The sequence below is a fragment of the Cervus canadensis genome, chromosome 7 (genome assembly GCF_019320065.1).
Source record: "Cervus canadensis isolate Bull #8, Minnesota chromosome 7, ASM1932006v1, whole genome shotgun sequence".
In the NCBI taxonomy this organism is placed as follows: Eukaryota; Metazoa; Chordata; class Mammalia; order Artiodactyla; family Cervidae; genus Cervus; species Cervus canadensis.
In genome coordinates, this window is record NC_057392.1 from 81,321,651 (window position 1) to 81,327,650 (window position 6,000).

The window sequence follows — 6,000 nt, forward strand, 5'->3', positions numbered from 1 at the left end:
CTGTGACATTACCAGAAATAGGAGAGGTTGCAAGGTTTTTTTACATGGAGTGATAATTCCAGGGGGAATGATCAGAAGTTTTCTTAGAAAAAAAAATGATAATGGATGGAGATGGTGAAAGATATTCTAAGGAATATAGAATTAAGAATATGTGAGATGCCAGAAACCAAGAGAGGCTTGCCTTACGGACTATGGTTTAGGAGTATAAGGAATTATGGTACTAACTGGTCTCTAGCTTCCAGAGAGGAAAGGCAAAGACCCTTAGTGATATCAGTCTAATAACTGGTCACACTTAGAGACTGGGGCTACATAATGTAATACAGCAAAGCTCTGCAAATCCATGATTCTCTGTGATCCTGGAGGCTCCTCTTCCTTCAAGGCTAGGAAGGGAACTCTTTGGTTCCAAGAATGCTCACATCTTGCAAAAATTAGCAGTGGTGCTCAGTGGCTTGGAAGTCTATGTGTAGTCATTGTAATTTGGGATCCTGTCTATGATAGGAATAATGAACATCACCCATTTAAAAAGACTGTATCCATTTTATCCTTTCAAGTAGTTGTAGAAGTTTATAGTTGTAACTTTGTTTTATTTCACATCATTGTGGCCCCTGTGATGTATGAAATGCTGAAATCCAGAGAGAAAGTGAAGTGAAGTCTCCCAGTATTTAACTCTTTGCGACCCCGTGGACTGTAGCCCACCAGGCTCCTCCGTCCATGGGATTCTCCAGGCAAGAATACTGGAGTGGGTTGCCATTTCCTTCTCCAATTCAGAGAGAAGACAACCCCAATTATGAATTTCCCTAAGGGAAAATAGGTCATGCTTTTTAACGTAATTACAGCTATATTCACATGTATGTGTGCACAGTCATTTCTGACTCTTTGTGACCCCGTGGACTGTAGCCCACCAAGCTCCTCTGCCATAGGATTTCCCAGGCAAGCATACTGGAGTGGGTTGCCATGCCCTCCTCCAGGGTATCTTCCTGACTCAAGGATAGAACCCATGTCTCTTGAGTCTCCTGAATTGGCAGACCGATTCATTGCCACTAGTGCCACATATACAGAAAGAAAATCCCTAAAAAACACATCAACTATTGGCAGTGAATTTTTAATTGTTCCTTCAGATGTTTCTTTGCTTTTTAAAATGTATACAATAAATGTAAATTATTTTATAATAAAAAACAACAGAGGTTGTTTTGGAACAGAAACGCAGAATTTCTTCTCTACAGCTGAATCAGAACAATCCCCAAATTCTCTGTCATGTGGGATAAGAATGCAATTACACCATAATTTTAAAATAGAAAATACTGAAGAGTAAATACTTGTGATGTGGGAGGAAGCGTCTTCAGTTCCCAGGTGTTGGAAATAAGGTCAAAAGCTAGCAGTTCGTGGGAAATGTGGCTGCTGTCTTGTCTACAAGAATTCGGTTTGCCTGGAAGTAGTCACCCATCAATTGTAAGCCACCCCAGGACTGTTTATGAAATCCAGAGAAAACTTTGATTGCTTCACTCACTTTGTCTAGAAGGTTCTTCTGGATAGGAGCCCTGACCTTGTCTCAGTACTGAAAACCAAGAGAGAGAGTGCAAGCCTAACTTTCTTCTTGCCTCAGTCTTGCTTTATAGATGCACTTGATGGAAACATCTGTTCCTCAGGTAAAGTGTAAATATTTTAAACACTCATGGGTCAGACATTACCAGTGCTTTAATTTTTTAAAAATTTATTTCTTTTTGGCTGTGCTGGGTCTTCATTGTGGCGTGCAGGCTTAGCTGCCCTGCAGCACACACGATCTTAGTTCCCCCACCAGGGATTGAACTTGTGTCCCCTGCGCTGGAAGGCAGATTCTTACCACTGGACCACCAGGGAAGTCCCCCATCACTGCCTTCAGATCAGCTTTTGAAAATGAAAATGTTGAAGTCCTGTTTGGTAAGATAGAGGGTTCTACTTTGGTTCCCTCCATCAATTCAATGAACAGCAGTTATGTCAGGACCTTTATAGTTGACTTGGCCCTGTATCATCCCAGTGACTTTAGGAGAATCACCTTGGTCTCTCCTTCTGACATCTGGTTGCTTGCCTTCCAGATGACCCCCAATATTTCCTGCCTCCTCCTATCCATACCCTTGGATAGCCCCCTCCCACTCTGTACCAGGTAAATAAATGGGTATTTTCATGTGTATTCTATATGCAAGAAACTGAGTCTCAAAGGAGTTAAGTACCTTGATTAGTATAATGGGCTAAAGCTGATATCAAATCCAAGACTTAGTTCACCTTTTCATGATGCTGTTCCTTGAAAGGAGAAGAAATGGAATGAATGAAATCAGGTGTTTTTCACTGATTCAAATGGTTGCTTACAGGGTTAAGCAGAGCCATCCCACCCAGTGGCAATATACAAACACAAGTTTACCCTTCAAAATTCTTTTCAATTAAATATATTAATAAATGATGAGTAACATCAAGAGGCGTGTGTACCTTGCCTCCCGTCCTCCTCTGTCCTTTTAATTAATCAACCCACCCCCTCTTATGTTGGTACAGAGATAGATTTACATAATATCCTTGTTGCCATGGCTGATATTGCCCTTTGTTAGTTAACTCTTAAAGGAGGAGTCGTGTAAAAGCCTCTAATTGACCATATGAATTATGCATAAGGGCTCAACTCAAGTCATGCATATAAAATGGGCATTAAGATCACAACCTTTACTATCTTATTCTTATATAAAGTTCTCCACACAGGGCTTGCTAGCCTAGGCTGCAGCTCTCTCGTGGCATGAAATGGAGTTTGATTTATTGGTTTGAACTAATTTACAAAATGGAGGCCAGTAACCAAGAAAATCAAGTTGTATAAAGTTGCCATCTGGCAAATGATAATTACACACTTTTTAAAGTTTCCTTCTACCTTGTAGAACATTATATAAAACTCTGTGGGCACAGTGAGTGATGAAATCTAATTCCTTTTCCTCCTGCCCAGCCAAGAAGAACCAGTTTGAGACTGGTGAATGGATATGCTTGAAAGTTCAGAAGGTACAGAGGAGATTCATATTCAAACCTCATCTCCTGTTCTCCAAAATGAGGGACAGTCCATTGCTAACTTTAGAAAGGTGGTGATACAGTTAGTTCAAACCCATCTTCTCACCAAATGCTTAGGCTCTTAAAGATTCAAGGATACCTCACTGAGGGTGTCTTGTCTGTTCTTTTGTCCGAGACTCCAACTAAACTCTGGGCTTCCCAGGTGGCGCTAGTGGTAAAGAACTCGGTTGCCAATGCAGGAGACACAAGAGATGCAGGTTTGGTCTCTGGGTTGTGAAGATCCCCTGGAGGAGGAAATGGCAACACACTCCTGTATTCTTGCCTGGAGAATCCCATGGACAGAGGAACCTGGCGGGCCACGGTTTGTAGGGTCCCAAAGAGTCAGACACGACTGATTGACTCAGCATGCGCACTAACTAAACTGTAACATGGCCTGTTGGAAAAGGGCATCCCTACGTGGTTTGATTGGATCTTGTTTGGGAGAATTTGGTTTTGTTTTTCAACCTAAGTATAGCTTGTTGATGCTTTCTGATGATGGTAATGGAAAAATCAAGATTTGGGTCAGCTGGCATGCATGCCTAGTGTAAGCCATGGCCATCCTCACCAGGCTTCCTGTCCCTGATGTGGTCTCCCTGCCTCCCTGCTCACTCCTGCCCATTTCCACACAGCAGCTGAAACCACTGATGGCTTCTTGTCACACTTAGCGTAAAGTCGAAGCTGCTCACTCTGCCCTGTGATGCCTCTGTGACATGGCCCTGCCTCGCTTTCGTAACTAATTTTGTGCTACCCTTCCCTTGCCCATCACTGTCCAGTTTTTTGAACATATTCCTTTCAGTTTTTTGAACATATTAAGCTTGCTTCTACCTTTGGTCTTGTTCCTTTTGCCTGGAACTAATTTTGTGCTACCCTTCCCTTGCCCATCACTGTCCAGTTTTTTGAACATATTCCTTTCAGTTTTTTGAACATATTAAGCTTGCTTCTACCTTTGGTCTTGTTCCTTTTGCCTGGAATGACCCCAGTGCCCTATCATTGCCTTCCCAGCTCCTTCCTGTCATTTCCATTTCTTATTAAAAGTCACTTCTCTGGAGCATCCTTCCCTGACCACTCAATCTGAATTAGTAGTTTGAGCACATAACTTGGTTTCATTTTCATCTTATTAAGTCCTGAAATTTCCTTGTTTATCCAATCTATTTTAGTGTCTGGCTTTCCCCTACCAAACTGTAAGCTCCAAAGGCAGGAACCTTCTATGTGGAACACTGGCTGGCACTAGCAGACACTCAGTGTTTGCTGAGTGAGCAAATGAATGAATAAATGCCTTTGTTTTTGTTTGCATCAGTCATTTTAGAAAAATATGTTGGTCTCTTTTGATTTGAATTGAGTTCAGTCGTTTTGTAAAAACTAATCTTTCCTAGTTAAAATCAATTCATAGTTTAATAAAAACAACTGCAGGAGCCAGGTCAAGTGTCCATAAGTTAGTGTGGGCTTCCCAGGTGGCTCAGTGGGTAAAGAATCCACCTGCAATGCAGGAGACGCAAAAGATGCCAGTTCGATCCCTGGGTGGAGAAGATCCCCTGGAAGAGGGCATGGTAACCCCCTCCAGTATTCTTGCTTGGAGCACCCCAAGGATAGAGGAGCCCGGTGGGCTACAGTTCATAGGGTCACAAAGAGTTGGATATGACTGAGCACACACCTCTCACATGTACAATTCAAATCTCTGACTCAGATACGTGCAAGCACCATTCGAGTTACAATGACTGGTTTTGAGACTGCCTTCCTTTGCCTTCATGAGAGCTCCAAGGACCCAACTTAAGTCCTGTTTTTCTGTAAATTTATTAACCCACAGAATTGCTGTCCTCCTCAACTCCCTCCTCCTTCTATAGTACTGAGTATTCCACTCATCATCCCTTAGAGATGATAATTAACTATTAGATAATCTCTGCCCTATTGGGTGGTGGGATTTGCAGGTAGGTTGCTAATTCTTTGAAGACGACATGAGGGTCTCTGTCCCTTTCTTTCTCCTGAGCGTCTGTCTTAGACCCTTTCACACTGTGCTTGTCCTATGGATAGTCTGTTGACCTGCAGAACCCAACTCCAGTGGCTTTTCCTCCAGCTTTGTTTATTTTTAAACGAGTGTCAACTCTTAGCAGTGGTGGGGTCCCAGGACAGCGTGCCCCTAATTCTGGCCGTGATCTAGGGCAGTAGGCAGGGCAGAGTTCAAAGTGGGGATTGAATAGTAGAGTGCTTCCCCTTTCCCTTGTGGTTGAGAACACCCAGTGAAGTCATTCTTAGCTAGAAATGGGTTGTAAAAAGGCAACAACCAGATTCCTTTATCTCCCAGAATAGCTTTTCCCGAAAGAGGGAGATCTTTGCGGCTGAGATAGAGCCTAATTTTAGCTGACACTGCTGGGCATCAGTTGGGCACCCTGGACCATGACATTCTCCCTCTGTGGCCTGGGGCCCATGAGCATCCCTTGCCAGATAAATGATGATGCATTAACAACTGACTCCAGACATCTTCTTCCCCTGGAAAGGGGTTTGAATCTTGGAAGAAACCATGTCTTTAGTATAAAGATACGTGTTGCAGTCCATGGAGTTGCAAAGAGTTGGACACGACTGAGCGACTGAACAGCAACAATAAAATGGTGAAAAATCTCACTTTTCTTCACAGCAGACAAAATTCCCTCTTCTCTGTAGGAAAACTGTTACTCTTAAGTGATTCTTTTTTAAAGACATTTGGCAGGAAGGTGGGCATCTGAGTTATAATCTTAGGTCCTGGCACTGCCTTCTAAGGAAGGTACATTCCAACAGTTAAAAAGCGCAAGGACAATTCCTTCCGCTAGTTCGTTCTCACTGGCAAGGTGTTTCTTCTCTCCTACAGATTACTCCTTTCATCTTAAAAGCCTTTCTGCCTTTCTGTACTGTGCTTTTATTAAAACATAACTCTCCCTGACAGGGATGGACCCAAAGACGTCCATCAAGGGATAG